Raw genomic sequence first — 20,672 nt, forward strand, 5'->3', positions numbered from 1 at the left:
ACGACACTCTTCTCGGACATCATCACCATTGGAGAAAGGGTGGAACAAGGACTTAAAAGTGGGAAGCTGGCTAAGCCTTCCCAACCATATGAAGCTAAGAAGGCCTTCGGGAAGAAGAAAGAAGGAGGAGTCAACGCTGTAACCATTTCTCCATCTTCTTCCACTTCGAAGTCAGGCAAATCGCAATACAACTCTGTGAAGAAGTTTGACAAACTTCCGACCACTTATAGCGATCTCCTGCCGAAGCTAGTAGAAGCCCAACTTCTAGCTTACATTCCACCAAAGAAAGTGAATCCACCTTACCCCGATTGGTACAATCCACAAGACAAATGTCTATACCATTCGGGGGCACCGGGACATTCAACGGAGAACTGCAGAGCTCTCAAGTATAAGGTCCAAGACCTTATCGATGCTGGGTGGGTCACTTTCGATTCGACAGCGCCCGATGTGAGCAAGAATCCTCTACCAAAGCAGGAGTAGAGTATGGCAAGCCACGATAGGGCCCCTCCACATTTTTCTTTTTGGGACTCATGATCAGTACCCGAGATCATGAGGACCTTTTTCATGTAAATAAGGGTTTTGTACAGTTTTACATACATATATCAATAAAAAGGCATTTTTCACATATTATTCTCTCATTCCGTTCTTTTCTCTCTCTCTCATTAACATTAATAAATTCTAAACCTAAACAGAACCAATAAATAATTATGTCTGTGATTGTTCGCCCCGATCGGGATCCAAAAGCCGAGGATGAATGGGTTGAGTCGGACAGTGATGAGGAGACCATCTCTCCGGATCTACAAAGACTGCTAGATCAAGAAGCTCGTCTACTCCAACCGTATCAAGAAGAATTGGAGACCGTAAATTTGGGGCAGGGTCAAGAAATACAAGAGGTCAACATTGGGACCCATATCAGTGATGAAATAAAATCACAATTGATCCAATTATTAAGGGAATACAAGGATGTATTTGCATGGTCGTACCGTGATATGCCCGGTTTGGACTCTAAAATCGTCGAGCACAAGTTGCCATTGAAAGAAGGGTTTCGACCCGTTAAACAAAAGCTTCGACGAATCAAGCCCGAATGGTCTTTAAAGATCAAGGAGGAAGTGGAAAAACAATTAGACGCGGGATTCTTGGTTGTATCCCAATATCCCGAATGGCTGGCTAACATTGTTCCAGTTATCAAAAAGAATGGAAAGGTTAGAGTGTGTGTTGACTATAGGGATCTGAATCGTGCCAGTCCAAAGGACGATTTTCCCTTGCCACATATTGATACACTCGTGGATCACACAGCCACGAACACGCTCTATTCCTTTATGGATGGATACTCGGGGTATAACCAAATCAAAATGAATAAGGAAGACCGCGAGAAAACTTCTTTCATCACACCCTGGGGCACTTTTTGCTATAGGGTAATGCCTTTTGGACTTAAAAATGCGGGCGCCACCTACCAACGAGCGATGGTGACACTATTCCACGACATGATCCACAAGGAAATTGAAGTATACGTGGATGACATGATCGCAAAGTCGAAAGACGAGATGAACCATATTCAATATTTGAGAAAATTATTCAATCGGCTTCGCAAGTATCAGCTTAAGCTAAATCCGGCTAAGTGTACTTTCGGAGTCCGGTCGGGTAAGCTTCTCGGGTTCATCGTTAGTGAAAAAGGCATAGAGGTGGACCCCGATAAAGTAAAGGCAATAATGGAAATGCCTCCTCCTAAAACCGAGAAAGAGATAAGAGGATTCCTTGGCAGGGTGAACTACATTGCAAGGTTCATCGCACAGTTGACTGACACGTGCAAGCCAATATTCAAGCTGTTGCGCAAGAATCATTCCGAAACTTGGGATGAGAATTGTCAACGAGCTTTTGACAAGGTCAAACAGTGCTTGGCCAATCCACCAGTATTGGTGCCACCTGTCGAGGGAAGGCCATTAATCCTCTATCTAACAGTGCTTGATGAGTCCATGGGAGCCGTGCTAGGGCAACAGGACGAAACTGGAAAGAAAGAACGAGCCATCTACTACTTGAGCAAGAAATTTCTAGATTATGAAACCCGCTACACGCCATTAGAAAAGACTTGCTGTGCGTTAGCGTGGGCAACACAAAGGCTCAGGCAGTATATGATAAGGCATACTACTTGGTTGGTTTCTAAAATGGATCCAATTAAGTATGTGTTCGACAAGCCAATAATCACTGGGAAGATCGCCCGATGGCAAGTACAATTATCAGAATTTGACATCATACATGTCACACAAAAAGCCATCAAAGGCAGTACCCTAGCTGATTACCTAGCACACGGGCCGACCAATGATTACCAATCCCTTCAGGATGATTTCCCCGATGAGCATATAATGAGTATACAACATGAAGAACCAAAAGATGATGCGTGGACCATGTATTTTGATGGAGCCTCCAACATGCTTGGACAGGGGATTGGGACAGTGTTAATCTCCCCACAAGGAAAGCATATCCCTCTAACAGCAAGACTCAATTTCGACTGTACAAATAATATGGCCGAATACGAGGCTTGCGCGTTAGGAATCCAAGCGGCTATCAACAATGGTATCCTCAAACTCAAAGTATTTGGAGATTCGGCTTTAGTCATCCATCAGCTACGAGGTGACTGGGAAGTCCGAAATCCTAAACTGATACCATATGTTGAGCATATCAAAGATTTGACACAATTCTTCCAAAGTGTCATCTTTGAATACATTCCAAGGGAGGAGAATCAGTTTGCTGACGCCCTTGCTACGCTCTCATCAATGTTCGCCTTGGATAGTGAACATGAAATGCCTGTCATTAATATCCGGCGGCATAATAAGCAAGCGTTCTGCCTTCTGATAGATGAAGATATCGACGATTGTCCATGGTTCCACGATATCAAACAATATCTGAAAAAAGGGGAATATCCTGACATGGCCAACGATAATGACAAAAAGCATATCCGAAGAAGGGCCATGGGATTTTTGCTAATAGGATAAACCCTCTACAAAAAGAATTATGACTCGGTCTTGTTGAGGTGTATAGACCAAGTCGAAGCTCAAAATGTGATCAAAGAAATACATGAGGGGGTTTTCGGTACCCACATTCCCGGACCTGCAATGGCTAAGAAAATCCTTAGGGCAGGGTACTATTGGTCGACCATGGAAAGGGATTGTTACCAATACGTTCGGAAATGCCACAAATGTCAAGCATATGCCGACAATATTCATGTCCCACCAACGCCACTCAATGTGTTGGCTTCACCTTGGCCATTTGCAATGTGGGGCATGGATGTTATTGGACCCATCGAACCAAAGGCATCCAATGGACACAGATTCATCCTTGTGGCCATTGACTATTTCACCAAATGGGTAGAAGCGGCATCATATGCTCATGTGACCCGAAAGGTGGTAACATCCTTCATAAGGAAAAACATCATATGCAGATACGGTATTCCCGATAAAATCATCACTGATAATGGATCCAATCTAAACAACAAGATGGTGGAAGAACTGTGCCAAGAGTTCAAAATCCAACACCACAACTCTTCCCCATACCGACCAAAAATGAATGGGGCGGTCGAGGCAGCCAATAAGAATATCAAGAAGATAGTACAAAAGATGGTTGTCTCATTCAAAGACTGGCATGAGATGCTACCCTTCGCTCTCCATGGTTATAGGACTTCAGTACGTACATCCACAGGAGCTACTCCATTCTCCCTTGTTTATGGAATGGAGGCAGTTCTGCCGGTTGAAGTCGAGATACCGTCTCTGAGAGTAATCATGGAAGCAAAACTTTCCGAGGCAGAATGGGTTCAAAGTCGACACGACCAATTGAACCTTATCGAAGAAAAACGACTGAACGCCATATGCCATGGTCAAGCCTACCAAAGGAAGATCAAAAAGGCTTTTGACAAGAAAGTCCATCCTCGAATCTACCATGAGGGAGAGCTGGTGATGAAGAAATTGCTACCAGCTCAAAAGGACAAAATCGGAAAGTGGGCCCCAAATTACGAAGGACCATACGTGGTGAAGCGAGCCTTCTCCGGAGGAGCATTGATTCTCACAGACATGGACGGAGAAGAACTTCGATACCCAGTCAACGCTGACGTGGTAAAGAAGTATTATGCTTGAAGACGTTGCTTGCATCAGCCCGCTAGGATGAAAACCCAAAAAGGGCATCCTAGGCAAAAGTTAGGGCAAAACAAAAAGCCCGCCAGTACAAGGGTACTAGGCAAAACAAAGGCAAAATTATCCCCGCTAGGACATGTCCTAGGCAAAAATTAGGGGCAAAAGAATAAGATGCAAAAAGTAAAGCAAGCAACGATCACTTGAACCGAAAACCGAAAGGCGGTTCAAGTGATAATCTTCTAGAAGCAAGCGTCTTGCAGTATCTACACTCCTGGCTCAGGCATCTCACCCGAAACAACTAGGGAAACGGGAAGAGCAGCAATCACAGATATAATTGTTTAAGCCAAAAATGTATAGCCCACCTCGGCCAGCCATTCTTCAGAAAATCCCTTTGTAAACCTTTCTGTAAAAACACTTGTGAATATCAATAAAAATATCCATTTGTTTCTTTTCTTTCTTGACCATGTGATTATGCCTCTGAATTGGTTTTTCATAAAATTGTACGAAATTCCATTAATAATCGGTCAATAAAAGAAAATTGGAGGGGTTCCTGTAAAATCCATAATCTCCTGCATAAAGGCTCACAAAAATACTCCCTCGCGTCAATGACAGAAAGTCCTCCAAGAAGAAAAGGATAGGGAGAGCCACCCACTTTTCTAAATAAATGAACAAAAATAAAAAATTGTATTGCATTTGTGCATCACACAAACATTAGTTGTACATTCAAAGACCTTATCATGAGGCAATTACATAAAATAGAAAAATAGAAAATTGCTTGTGTATGACAGCAGCAAGCAAAATACAAAGATTCAGAAAATCAACAGCATCATACAGAATAACTGAGCCTGGAGAGGCTTGCCGAAAGAATACTCTCAGAATAACTGAGCCTGGAGAGGCTTGCCGGAAAAAAATACTCTCAGAATAATTGAGCCTGGAGAGGCTTGCCGAAATAATACTCTCTCATAATAACTGAATTTAATTTCTTTGGCACTTTTAATTTCTGTACAGCAAAAGCCAAAAACATAAAAAAGGCAAAATACAGAAAAAGCCAAATCAGAAGAAAAGGCAAAATACAGAAAAAGCCGAAAATGAAAAAAGGCAAGGATATAGAAAATCCAACAGTTTGAACCGAATAACTAAGCCTGGAGAGGCTTACCAAAATAATACTCCACATCCTCCACAGTATGCAGAATGACTGAGCCTGGAGAGGCTCGCAGAAATAATACTCCCCAGAGGGAACCTCAGCTCAAGCTCACGGGAAAATCCCCAGCGAGAGCTATCAAAGCAAGATCGACGCAATCCCCAATGGAAGTGCGATCATCCAAACAGTATATACAAGTCAAAGGACTTAAACTTCCTCAGTGAAGATAGCTCTCCAGCTCAAGCGTTGAGTGAGGCTAAGCCTGCAGAGGCTTCCTAAATAATACTCTGGGTTACATAAGATCCCTAAATCCCCAGTCGCCTACTCAGAGGCACCCCTTCAAGAAAAATCACAAAAAGATCAATAACCATTCCCCAAGAGGAATCCGGCACTCAGCCGAACACTGAACATCAAGATAATTCGCCTACTCAGAGGCACTCTTCCAAAAAAGGAAAAAATATATATCAATAAATATTCCCCAAACGGAATGTGGCATCCAGCCAAGCACCAAACATCAAGATCATTTGCCTAACAGAAGAGGCCAGTCAAGAAATGAATGACAAAATCCCCAGCGGATAAACAGCCTACACAGAGGCTACAAAAATCAGAAAATTGAAAAGAGTCACCCGAATAAGGACAACCGGGATACTCCACCAACGTCAAAAGGACGTCAGCCAAACATAAGGCATCGCTCAACTCAGAGAGAAAGAGCATCTGTGTCTATACCCCAAGGAGTCAGAAATTCCCCAAGGGTACCAACAATGCAATGCAAGTTGGGGCACAGGAACCTGTGAATGACTGCACATCCCCTAGACGGATCCCTGCGTTATCCAGCCCTCAGCGGCACAAAATCAGAAAAACTGTCGAAGCAGCATAGTGGACTGTGGAGACAAATATCATCTCAAATCCCTGGAGAGGGCAAACTCAGCTGCCGATGTTAAGACGCAGTCCCTGGAGAGGGTAAACTCACCTGCCGATGTTAAGACGCAGACCCTGGAGAGGGCAAACTCAACTGCCAAATGTTAAGCGGCAGAGCCTGGAGAGGCGGTACTCAATCAACAGGGTGATGTTAACACACTGGTGTCTAGCTTCCGGCTCGGGCGTCGAGTGAGGCTAGGTCTGGAGAGACGGTACTCAACCATCAGCGTCATCAGAGGTGCGTTGGTGTCCAACTTCCGGCTCGGGCGGCGAGTGAGGTTGGGCCTGAAGAGGCAATACTTAATCATCAGTGTGATGTTAACACATTGGTGTCTAGCTTCCGGCTCGGGCGTCGAGTGAGGCTAGGTCTGGAGAGACGGTACTCAACCATCAGCGTCATCAGAGGTGCGTTGGTGTCCAACTTCCGGCTCGGGCGGCGAGTGAGGTTGGGCCTGGAGAGGCAATACTTAATCATCAGTGTGATGTTAACACATTGGTGTCTAGCTTCCGGCTCGGGCGTCGAGTGAGGCTAGGTCTGGAGAGACAGTACTCAATCACCAACATCGCCAGAGGCACGTCGGTGTTCAACTTCCGGCTCGGGCGTCGAGTGATGTTGACCCTGGAGAGGGTAAACTCAGCTACCGAGGATGTCAGAAGCGCCGAGGTATGCACCCACCTGGAGAGGCTACTCAACAATTTTCCACCGGAAGACACTACAAGTCAGAAGGTTGGCGTATTACCCGGACAATTGGGTCAACTCCTTTACTTGTCAGCCGGTACACCAAAAGACCGTTTGACTAAGTAAAGGGGGGGCAGCTGTAGACCCCTAAAATTGTCCGGGTCGGAAATAAAGCTTGAAGACTCTCGAAGACTGAAGGAAGATCAGCCAGAAGGACTCCTGGAAGGCCCTAGGAGGGTTCTCTGTAGGTCTAGAGGTCTTAGAATAGCCCAAAATAAGGAAGTGGAGGGAATGAAGCCCAATACGGCCGTACTGAACTTAATACGGCCGTATTGAAGCTTCAATACGGCCGCAGTGAACTCAATACGGCGTATTGAAGTTTCTGAAACTTCAATACGGCCGTACTGAAATCAATACGGCCGTATTGAAGCTTCAATACAGCCGTATTGAACTCAATACGGCCGCATTGAAATTTCTGAATTTCAATACGGCCGTATTGAACTCAATACGGCCGTATTGAAGTTCAAAAATTTCAATACGGCCGTATTGCTTCTGTAGGCCGTATTGCGCCTATTCCCTATAAATATGACGTCAATTGGACGTCATTACACACTTTTTCAGATAGTTTTAACCCTCTCCTTGAGTATTCTGGGGTTTTTGAGCAGTGTTCTGCCCTAGAAATCACTCGGAGAGTTGATCCGACAAAGTTCTTGAGCCCCGAGCCATTTTGCTTGAGGATCGAACCTAGTCGAAGGGAAATCCTCCGGATTTCCATAGTTAAAAGCTTTTAGAAGGAGCGAGCGAGTTTGTAGAGCGAGGGAACGCCAAAAAGCTTCCCAGTTTCACTCAATATATAAAAGCACGCTTCAAGAGGTTTCTTCTTAAATCCTTCCTTTTACCGCTTTCTGTGTGCATATTTAAGCTGTCATCATGTAGATAGTTAATTTATAATTGCTTAGAATAAATAGGGGTAATTTAGTAATTTTACGCTGTTATTTTAGAAAATAATCTGTCATAGGGAACCCGAAAGGGGCGCTGTGGGGTGCTAACACCTTCCCCACGCGTAACCGACTCCCTTACCCAACTCTGGTTGTAATGGCCAAAGTTGATTTGAAAAATCAATTGCCTTATCCCTTTTTCCAATGTTTTGAGTAAAACATTGGTGGCGACTCCACGAACCCCTCCTTTTGCGAAAACCACTAATCCATGGAGGGTCCCGCTTGGGATTAATATGGATTAGTGAGACTTTTAATAAAATTGCTCGTTTGACAAGGTCTCAGTTTGAGAATACGTCATTCTAGCAATCCATATTTTTAAACAAATAAACGAGTCCAACCATCCTTCGCGAATGCCGAAAGCCCGCTTCGGGCCGGTGGCGACACTGGCGACGCCTAATGCCTATAAATAGAGCGCTCTAGTACTCCCAAAATCACACTTTTCAGTTATGACTTCTTTCAGTTCTGACTTCTTTCTTCTACATTCTCTTTTTTCCTTCTACACTCTCTGAAGATCGAGGGGCACTCAAAGGAGGAGACCAAGGAGATCTCTTTTTTAGTTTCAACTACTTTTATCCAGGTACAGGGGTGAAAAAGGATTATTTATATGTAGAGTTACATGAGGGAATTGGGTAGAGGAAGAGCCCTTAGGATTGTGAGTAATTTTATAATTATTTCTGTTTGGAGAATTATTGGTCTTATGTGACTTTGTATGTATTTAGGACTATGAATATATGATTAATTTGTAAAAATGATGCTCTAGGACAGAGAACAAAATTATAGAAAAGTGCTTGTAAGCTAGATTTTGGAAAAATTGGATTATTTTCGTTTGAGGAATTGATGACCCCATTAGATTCTGTATGTGTTGCGGATTAGAAATATATATTTAATTTGTAAGAATGATGATTGAGGAGAGAGAACGAAATTGTAGAAAAGTGCCTGTGAGTTAGGTTTTGGAATAATTAGGGGTTTTACCATTTATGTTAAGATTATATTAAATTGATATATCCATTGATTATTATATCAATTTATGAATGTTATTGTTATATTACTTGATAAGAATTGATGATCTAGATGTGAATTACTTGAGGGGTGTGTAAACCTTTATTTTGTTGGACTTATCTGTTGTGTATGAGATATGGAATTGTGTATGTGATATGGAATTGAGCTATGAGATGAGATGTTGTATGGATATGATTATGATTATGATTGTGGTTCCTCACATCAATGACCAGGGATGGCACGACCCCTGGGTAAGTAATGCTACAGGAAGGGCGTGACCCTGGCATGGTGTGGGATGAGTAAGACAATTAACACTTATCACTTATGTCAAATATGATAGCCCTAGCATAGGGTTAATTGTAAGAGATTGTGTGGATTGTGATGTGATTATGGTTCCTCACATCAATGACCAGGGATGGCATGGCCCCTGGGTAAGTGATGCTACAGGGAGGGCGTGACCCTGGCACGGTGTGGGATGCGTGAGGCAATTAACTCGTATCACTTATGTCAGTTGTGGCGTGGCCTTGGCATAGTGTTAATTGTAAGATTTGTGTGAATTATGGATGTGAAAATGATAATGTTAATTGCAAAATTTGTGATGAATTAGTGTGATTGCAAGTTATGACGTGAAGATGACGAATGATTGATAAATTATGATATATATAAATGCTTGTGAATATTTCATTAAGGAGTTATGATGAGATTATGTTGTGTTTTTCCTTGTGTGCTCTCCATATAGATGTTTTCTTTTCTCACCGTACAACTTATGGATGTTTTAGGTGAGGAAGATCCGGCTATGAGTGGCATCTAGAATGCCAACGGTTGAATTGTGAGTATGCTATGATATTGTGACATTGGGGCAGAGGATTTCTAGGACATGAAATTTTTATATGGATTTGGAGCTGTATTTATTATTTTAAAAAAACAATTTGTAAACTCTTATGTTTCATTTTCTAATTTATTTATTTTGAATCATTTAGGATATTGAAGAAAATTTGTGAAGGTTTTTATGTGAACCTTTTTACCAACGTTGAAAGATTTATTCTTTAGCTTATTTACATTGTTACAATATATGTGTTGGGGTAGTAAGGGTGTCACATTTTAGTACACATCAAAGCTTCTACGGTAGTATGATTAAGTTGGCTACGATTAGGACTTAATATTTGTCCGCCAATATTAAAAGCAGATTCAGAAGCTACAGTAGTGATTGGAATAGCTAAAACATCGCTTGCAATTGCTTGGAGTATTGGATACTTCAACCCATTTATTTTCCACCATGATAAGATATCAAAATTCGAAGTAATAGGTAAATTATCTTCCTCCAAGTAATGATCCAACTCTATTTTCATAGATGAAGTTCTAGCTTTTTTCTTTTTTGCCATGAACTTTACAAAATCACTCATGCCATTATCACCAACATTTCCCTCCTCAAACGATGAAAACCCAAAAGAAGACCCTTCATTCTTCTTTGCTTGATATTTAAAAACCAAATCATAACACAATTGACGGATTCTACTAATTTCCAAATCACAGTCAATATCATACAATTTATCAAAATAATATTCAAGCAAATCCATTTTGTACCTTGGATCTAAAACAGAAGCTACTCCCATGATATCATGAATGACACTCCAATAACTTTCAAATTTCTTTAACATTTGTTCTGCTATATTGTGAATGATTTGATTAGGAGACTTTACCCATTCATCTATTGCAAGTATGATCTCACAAATCTTTGGGAAAAAAATGTTGGTAGTTGGGTATTTGGATCCAGAAATTATTTCCGTGATATCATTAAACATTCTCAATCTCCCACAAACATCTTTTGCAATCTCCCATTGTGATTCAGTTGGCAAACAAGTATATTGAGATTCACGTTGCTTTAATCGAAAAAACACATCCTTATAACTTAAAGCAATATCAAGCATCTTAAAACTGGAATTCCATCTTGTTGAACAATCTAAAGTTATTTTTTTGTTGAAAGGAATTCGTAATTGTTTAGTTGTTTCTTCAAATTTTTCCACCCTCTTAGGTGTTGCTGTCCAATACACTTTCCCAAATTTTTTCCACCCCTTCTTTTACAACTCCCAACCCTTCTTTCACAATCAAATTGAGGATATGTGCAGAGCAACGCATATGAAGTTAGCATCCATTATGAATTAGTCTATCTAATTGCAACTTATCCTTAATTTTCTCAATCATGCTATCATTTGTGCTACAATTGTCCAAAGTAATAGTGGATAATTTGGTATCAAGATTCCAGTCCAATAAACAATCAATCAATACATTGCAAAGTCTATCGGTTGTGTGAGGTGCAGGAACATAAACGAACCTATATATTTAATCATATTGTCATATAAAAAGATTAAAAAAAATGCAAAACCAATTATTGAAAAAAGATATAAATTAAATAAACTTTGCACCTTAAAATGATACTTTGTAAGGTCCAATTGCCATCAATATAATGAGCTGTGATAGCCATATACCCTTTCTTTTGATTACTTGCAGTCCACATATCTGATGTAATTGCCACTCTTCCTTCATTTGTATCTATCAGCTTCATGACAACTTGTTTTTCATCTTCATAGATACCAAGTATCTCTTTCTTCATTGTATATCTTGAAGGAAGTTGACATAATGGTTGAATTACTGCTACAAATCGTACAAATCCAATATGGTCCACTATTGAAAATGGATATTCGTGCAATATAATCATCAGTGCAAGCTCCCTCCTTGCATTTTCTTCATTATAACTACCACGTGCCAATTCCTTTTTCCCATGTCCTAAAACCTTTGAAAAAAGCATTGTTTGTCCCCCCTTCCCACTTGTAGAAGCCTTCTTTAAAACACATATATCTAAATGGTGATGCAAGTGCTTTGTTCCATTCCTTGCTTCTCCCCCAAGCAATTTCTTACAATAGTTACATTTAGCTTTATCTTTTCCATTGATTCTAATCTTTTCAAAATGTTGCCACACAAAACTTTTTAGCCTCCCTTTCTCTGTTTGTGTTGTTGACTCTACTTGATCATATGCTTCTAAAGGTACTTGGAGTAATTCATTCATCAGTGCTTGACCACTACCAGTAGAACCTTGACATGGAATTGGTTGTCATCAAGATTGTGGGGTTGGTTCTCGTGATGGTTGATCTTCATTGTTCATTTTCTCTGCATGAATGCAAGTTCACACAAAGCATATAATGAGTATAATATTATTAATTCAGATAAATGGAATTCACACAAATATGATATAAATGCCAGTAAAAACCAAATTAGAGATTTTTAATGCATTAGCACACCATTTATCCCATAAAACATATCATTTTGCAATTGAATTAACTAAAGTGCTGCAATTTCATTTGACAATAAATAGATACCAAGTATAAGTTGACAACTATGTCATAGATTCTAGACAATCAATTATATTCATATTTAAAGTATACGAGGTTATGCAATTGAATTATATTCATGCTGCCAATCTCTCAATTGAAATCTGTCAGTTGTGCTCTTCCTTTATCATCATTATTCAAATCAATAAAAAAAAATTAAAAAAAGTAGCAAGTATAATATGTACACAATAATCCTGTACATAATATGTATACAAAGTCACACATTATTATATTACTTTTTTATTATGAATTTTTACTCAGCTTTATGCACGCTCTTTTGTTGTAATTTCTAAGAAAAAAAAAGGCTTATGATGAGTCATTACTGCATAATAACTTTTTGTATGGTCAATGCTTTTTATAGCTTAATTGTAATAGTATGGTTGTGTCCACTTCAATTAATAATATTATATAATATTCATTCTAAGGCACAACTATCTTTTTATTTTTATATTTTCTCTTTAACTTCTATTCCACTTCCTGGAACAACAAAAGAAATATCTCACCTATTTTTCTTTCTATTTTTCACACATTATAATAATGTACTCATGTATTCTGTTGACTTGTTGCAACAAGGTAAGGCTAAATAGGGACTATATATAATATATATATACTTCGTTTGATTTTGTTTTGTTTATATGCCAACTAACATTAAACTGTTCATACATCGATCGTTTGATATATTGCTAAGCTGTCTAACTAATATTAAGCTGTTTGATTAGTGCATTACATGTTGTTGACTATCCTTGCTAAAGGAAGCTCGTATATATGAAGTGCATAGAAAAAATTTGTAACTAGAAGCTTTGATGAGCTAAAATGGAAGGCAAATATCTGCTAAAAGCAAGAAGGGAGTTATAAATATATATTGAATGAGGGGAAAAAACATATCAGCAGCAAACATCAGTTCTAATGGAAACCAAGAAGGGAGTTATAAAAAAGATACATCACCTTTAAGAGCAGATTTGCAGTGGATCTAATCGAGTAACAAGTTCAAGAAGATCTTTGCTTGTCCTGTTCAGTGAGCAATAGATCAACGCAAAGCCACTAGAAATAAAAGTAGAGTTGGTAAGTACCAAAATCTGAGCAAATATGAAGGCTTGGCAGGAGAAAAGAAAAATGGGGTCATCATATATCTCTTCATAAATCGAGATCATGTGCCAAACCCCTCCTGTAACTATTTATGTACACGCATTTAAAGAAATCAGCATGTGGCACTGATTGCTTTTTCAGCTCCAAGTTAGTGATCCATTAAACACGGCACACACACATGAGCTTTGTGCAGGTGAACGAACTCATCCCAAAAAATTATAAAACCAAATAAAAGGGGAAACACCATACCGTGAGCCTTCAATATACAGAGAATCTTGCTTCCGGTGACACTCTTCACCTCAACAATTCCATGAGAGTCTCGAAGAATCACACTGATTTGAGATGGAGTGGTGCGTGTGGGCCGGTGCGGCACTGCGGGCTGTGGCTACGGGGCTTGAGAGTAGAGTCTCAACTCATCACTTTTAACCCTAGCTAAAAGAAATAAATTCCCAAATGTTTATGGCCAGGGGCAACAGAGTCGCAAGACTCTTATGTCTTAACTTTATAAATGTTGAAAAAATTTAAAATGAAATCGGGTACGGGTATGAAACCGGGGACGGGGATGGGGACGGGGACGGGGCGGGTAAGTATATACCCGTACTCTTCCCCGTCCCCGGTTTAATATTTCGGGTTTTACTCATACCCGTACCCGTACCCGGTCAAACCGGGTATTCCCCGTCAAAGTCGGGACGGGTTCGGGTATTACCCACGGGTACGGGTTTATTTGCCATACCTAGAGGTCACTGGAGAACTGTACGTCCTTTGTCTTCTACTCATCAAGGTAAGGGGAGAGTGAGAGACCTCACTTGGGGGTTTGGAATATATGTTGGGTAGTTGGATTGGCCTCTAATCCTTTGCTTGATGTAAGCCTATGGAAACAAACACTTTATGAATGTTTTCTGTTTTGCTTTTTGATTATTTTGTTGCATCACCTGTATGATTTTAAGTGTGAATATGTGTTCAATTTCAAGAATAGATAGGTTTTTATATGAATTTGAGTTCCTTATTGGTTCCTTCGAGAAACCCTATGAGAAACAAACAAATTTTGAATGTTTTCTGTTTTAACTTCTGAGTTTTCTGTTGCATTCTCTAATGATTATTGAGCATGAATGTATGTCTAATTTTGAGTTTAGATATGTTTTGATATGGATTAGAGTGCTCTATGGGTTCCTACAAGAAATTCTATAAGAAGCAGACAAATTTCGAATGTTTTCTGTTTTGGCTTTTGAGTTTTTTATTATGTTCCTTGATGTTTGTTGAGTGTGAATATGTGTTATTAATTTCAAAAATATACAAGTTTTGATATGAATTAGAGTGCTATGTGGATTCTTTTGGAAAACCCCATGAAGTGAAAGTAAGGATATGATCTTTGGATGAATTTTGAGCTATTATATATATTCTTGATGAGAGGCTAAAATGTTGGTAATTTCCTTGAGTTTTGGTGTTTGCATGTTAACCTTTTATGTTTTAGGTAGTATGTGATTTTTATTTCAGTTTTTGAGTCTTATGTGTTGAATATGTGAGTTGTTTTGGTTTAGGATTGTAGTGGGAAGCTTGGATGTGAGTTTGGGGTGGAAAAGAGTGAGTTTGGAAGGGTTGAGGTATTTTCGTGACCTTGAACGTTGGCACACTCTTTTGCTGTCTGGTGTAGGGGACGTTTTTGCTGCAATTTTGTTATGCCAGTACGAGTGTTTTATTGACAGAATTAGATTTTGTGGTCTTCACAAAAGTTGTAGCCTTGGATATTATATTTCCAATGGCACCGTAATCAGGTAAAAATATGTTTAGAACTCCAGTTATAGCTGCTTTAGTGATCAGAGGTCGAGCTATCAATGCTGATTCTATCTGTTACGATTTTTGAAATTTTTAGCTAAGAAGATAATCTTTTTAGAATTTCATGTCTTCATAAGATTTGTAGCTTATTCTCTTAGCTTTCTTTTGAGATAGGTTTAAGATTATTTGGATGACTACAGTTCTCTATGTGTTATTTTCTTTGACAGTTGTTGAAAGGAGATGTATGCTATCATGATATTTTTGAGTTATTAGGCAATGCAAGGATAAAAATTGATTTTGTTTTGATGTTCTGAGGTGTTGTCATGTGGATTGAAAGGTTTTTTAAGGTTGTATGATGCTATATGGTAAAGTTAGTTCATGCACATGCTATATGGTGTAAAATAGTGATAGATTCATATATATGCTTGGGAAGGATATATATGGAAGTTTAAATAAGTATTCTAATATGATTTGATATGCATATATGTTGATATGAGGATAGATGACCTTATATATCAATTAGTGGGTGTTTGTATGTTTAGTAAGATTGAACTGAGGGAGTGATATCATCATATTGGAGTTGAGGATGAGGATAGATCCAGGATAACTTTATGCTAAGTTATCTAAGTATGATTTTTGGTTGTAAGAGGTGATTTTTCTAGGTCTTGTAATTTCTAGTAGAGGTATAACATAGATCTATCTAAGATAGAAGTTGTGCTTAAGTGGGAGATACCTAAGTCAGTTAGTGAGGTTAGGAGTTTTCTTTGGTTAGTTTATTATTATAGGAGATTTATTGAGGAAATTTCTAAGATGACATTACCTTTGACTGGATTGATCAGGAAGATAGTTGCCTTTGTGTGGGATAGTAAGTGTGAGAGTAGTTTCCAAACTCTTAAGGAAAGATTGACTAGTGTGCTAGTGTTAATATTACCAGATTTTTGTAAGTCTTTTTGTGGTATATTGTGATGCTTCTAAGTTAGATTTGAGAGGAATTACCCTACCCATGATCTTGAGTTAGCGACTGTGATATTCAAATTTTAATTTTGGAGACATTACTGATATGGTCCTAAATTTGAGGTGTTTAGTGATCATAAGAGTCTTAAATATCTTTTGACCAAAAGGAATTGAATATGAGACTGGTTTAGGATTTCTTAAGTGCTATGATTTTGATCTTAGTTGTCATCTAGGAAAAGCCAATGTGGTTGCTGATGCTTTGAGTAGGAAACCTCTACATTTATCTTCCCTTATGATTAAAAAGATGGATCTTTTGGCTTAGTCTAGAGATTTCAATTTGACTTATGACGTTACCCCTAGTAGTGTGAGACTAGGTATGAATTGAGTAACTAGTGACTTGTCAGAGGAAATTGGAGAAGCACAATTAGATGATTCAGTTTTTGATGGTGGAGTTCATGAGAAGTGGTAGGATTGCTTCTCCTTTCCTTCACCGTGCATAGGATCCTCTTCTTGAAGACTTGCTCCGATTGAAAGAAGCTTGGATGGATGAAGAAAATGAATTAGGGAAGCCTAGGCTAGAAATGGAAGCATCCTAGCTTAAGACTCAAAAGAGTGCTCACTTCAATGGTAGGAAAACTAGGAAGGTTTCCTAAGGCTAGAAGGAACTATCGGTGACTCTTGAGAAGAATTGGCTGAAATGTTTAGAATTCTATTTCATCAAAAGTGATTACAAGTTAGGACAAGGATCACTTAAATAAGCCCGGATGTGCACTCATTAGCGCCTAATTTACACCTCACATGTGGCGCCTAAAATTTGAATTCAAACTTTGAAATTTGAATTCAAATTTTGGCTCCCATGTGCTTGGCCGTGAGTTTAGGTGCTAGGATGCATCTAGTTTAATTTAGGGTCCATTTAGGGTTAATTTGAGTGGCACATGTTCAGCCACTAGTGGTGATAAACATGTGACTCAAATGTAACTTAAATGACTTCCAAATTAAACCTAGTTTTAATCTAAATTGCCTATTTAAGTAATTCTTGTTCAATCCTATTCTAATGGCCTAAATACAATGGCCAAGCAAATACAATAGAAAGAAAAAATTACAAGAATTGAAATGAGCCTAATATTGGGTACCAAAAGCCCAAAGGCCGATGAAGCCCAAAACTAGGCCCAATAAGCCTATGGCCCAAAAAATGCTACTCTATGTGATCCAAAATACAAGACCAAAATATATGGAGCCTATACTAACAAAACATAAGAAAAATGGCTATAACAAGATAGGCCCATGTAAAGCTCAACTTGGGCCTTCCAAGCCCATCGGGCCCATTGGGCCTTGACTGGCCCAACCCTTCATGTCTAGCCCACTCCTCTTGGCTCCCTCAATGTGTCAGCCCTTGCCTTCCTAGGCATGATTCCATCAGTTTTGGTGGCAAAACGTGAGGCTATACAACAAGATAGTAGAGGGAAATTTACTTTGGGTATAGATAGAGTGATATGACTTAGAGACCGAGTATGTGTACCTAGTGAACTTACGCTTAGGTGTTTGATCTTTCGAGAGGGTCATAGAAGTAAAGATAATATTGCAGCACATGTCTTGAGTATGATGAACATTCACCTATCATTTTTGAGGATTTAAGGGTTGGATCTGATTGAGGAGGTTAGAAACTTAAGCGTGATGTGTGAACTTACCCCTTGGAGCATTAGATTAAGTATGTTGAAGTGACTAGTAAATTGATGGATGAGATTAGAGAAGCCAAAGAGTTAGATCCTTTCTTAGTGAACCAAGTGGAGAAGATTAGTAAGAGTATAGATAACCCTTTCCGAGTAGGAGTTAATGTTGTTTTGAAATTCAAGAATAAAATTTGGATGCTTAGTAATCCTAAATATAAGAAGATGATCTTAGAAGAAGGACATACCAGTACTCTTAGTATTCACTCGGGAGCTACTAAGACGTATCGAGACCTTAGGATGAGGTTCTAGTGGCCTAAGATGATGAGAGAAGTACAGGAATTTGTGTACTTGGGTAGAACACCATAAGTCTTTAGGACTTTTATAGCCTTTAGATGTCCTAGTTTGGAAGTGAGATGGTGTATCAATGGACTTAGTTGTAGGTTTGCCTAAGATGTTTGAGAATCTGATTCTATCTGGTTATGGTGGATAGATTCACCAAAGTTGCTCACTTTTCCTTATTGATATTAGATATTCTTTAGGGAGAATGATAGAGTTGTACATTTGCGAGGTAGTGAGGATATATGGATTTTTCTACTAGTATAGTTTTCAATAGGGAACTGAGGAGAGTACGACTTACGAATTTTAGAGCCAGATGCAAGAGTACCTGATGTTGTTCTTAGCAGATAAATTTCGGGGATGAAATTTCAAAAAAAAAAAAAAAAGAGGGGGGGAGAGTTGTAACACCCTAATTTTTATAAAATTAATATTAATATTACGTAATATTTATTTTAATGTTTTAATGTGTTTATTAGAAGGTTTTTTAATATTATTTAGCTATTTGATATGAGCTTTATTTTTTGTATAAAACATATGTTATTTTTACTAAAAAGGAGAAGTATAGTTTATATTATTTATCTATTTTATGTGGCCTTTATTTTAATATAAAACATGATTTTTAATTAATATTTGGATTATTTGCTACAAGACTATTTTTATGAAAATGTGTTTTTATCAAGAATTATATTTATGTTATTTTTAAAAGGAGGAAATATGTTTAATTATTTTAATTATTTTATGAGAAGGAAAGGAAAGACATAATGGTCTTTTGCTAAATATTATTATTATTATTATTATTATTATTATTATTATTATTATTTATTTTTATTATTTTAAGAAAGGAGGTTGTCAAGAGTTATTTTCACGCTTCTCACTTTTTCCTTCTTTACTACGCGTGTGCCCTGAAGACTCGAAGAGAAGCATAAGGAGGAGGTTACTAGAGAATCGTACGTCCTTTGTCTTCTACTCATCAAGGTAAGGGGGGAGGGAGAGACATCACTTGGGGGTGTGGGAATATATGTTGGGTAGTCGGATTGACCCCTAATCCTTTGTCTGATGTAAGCCTATGGAAACAGGCACTTTATGAATGTTTTCTATTTTGCTTTTTGACTGTTTTGTTGCGTTCCTTGTATGATTCTAAGTGTGATGTGTTCAATTTCAAGAAAAGATAAGTTTTTATATGAATTTGAGTGCTCTATGAGTTCCTACGATAAACCTTATGAGAAACAGGCAAATTTTGAATATTTTCTGTTTTGACTTCTGAGTTTTCTTTTGCATTATATGATGATTACTGAGCATGAATGTATGTCTAATTTTGAGTTTAGATATGTTTTGATATGGATTAAAGTGCTTTATGGGTTCCTACAGGAAATCCTATAAGAAACAGGCAAATTTCAAATATTTTCTGTTTTGGCTTATGAGTTTTCTGTTGTGTTCCTTGATGTTTGTTGAAACCCTATGAAGTGAAAGTAATGATATGATCTTTGGATGAATTTTGAGCCATGATAAGTAAAATTGATGATGGATTCATGTTTTGGATAATATTTGAAGTATTTTGACCAATTGAAATATTATATTAACTGGTTGGTTGTAGAAAATGCATGAAATCATGAAGTTGAATCTATGGCCTTTATGCTTCGTATGTTATGAATTGCGAATTGAATGGGTATGATGTTGGATAATTTTTTGGTATGGTTTATGTGCTATTTTGATGTATATGACTATGAGAAGTTCCTTGTATGAGACTATGTGAATATGACGTAAAAATGTGAAAAGTGAACATGTGATCTGTGATATGATATTATGAGATAATGTGACATGAGATATGATGAGATGTGATAAGTGGAATGTTGAGTCAATGAAATAGTGAATGTGTGACATGCATCATGTGCATATATGACTCCAAGTGTGCTGCTTAGGCCGCATGCCAGTGATGTATTGAGCTATTCCAAGTGTACCTTGGTTCACCAGTGATGTATTGAGTTATTTCAGGTGTGTCGCTTAGGCCACATGCCAGTGATGTATTGAGCTATTTCAGGTGTACCTTGGGTCACCAGTGATGTATTGAGCTATTTTAGGTGTGCTGCTTAGGCCGCATGCCATAGATGTATTGAGTTATTCTAGGTGTACCTTTGGTCACCAGTGATGTATTCATGAATGAACGTGCTCCCAAGTATGTTGTTATAGCAACATACCAATGTTGAGAAATGTGCAACTTCTGTATGGCGCCACATGCATGCATTGATGAGTCGAGTTCATGACATTATTGCATGTATCTATAACTTGAGAGTTATGCTTGGTCATGTGTAACTTGTGTGGTATTTGAAGTTAGACATAAAAACACATAGAAGGGGGGTTGAATATGTGTGTGTGTACGAAGGAATTTTAAAATCATTTTCACAAGAGTAATATTCTTCGTCCAATGTACTTTTAGGTGTCAGACGGTTATGCAGAATTTGCTTAACACAAGGTCATTGCATCTAAAGGATTTATCGTTTGTTGAGGAAAATGGTTAATAATAATATTTAAAGTTCTTGCATTTTTCCTTTTTAAGATAGATTCATTTAAGGATAAGTAGTAGATAAAACTTTTTAGTATAATATATTTGTTA

The sequence above is a fragment of the Cajanus cajan genome, chromosome 2 (assembly GCF_000230855.2).
Source record: "Cajanus cajan strain Asha chromosome 2, NIPB_CcT2T_4, whole genome shotgun sequence".
In the NCBI taxonomy this organism is placed as follows: Eukaryota; Viridiplantae; Streptophyta; class Magnoliopsida; order Fabales; family Fabaceae; genus Cajanus; species Cajanus cajan.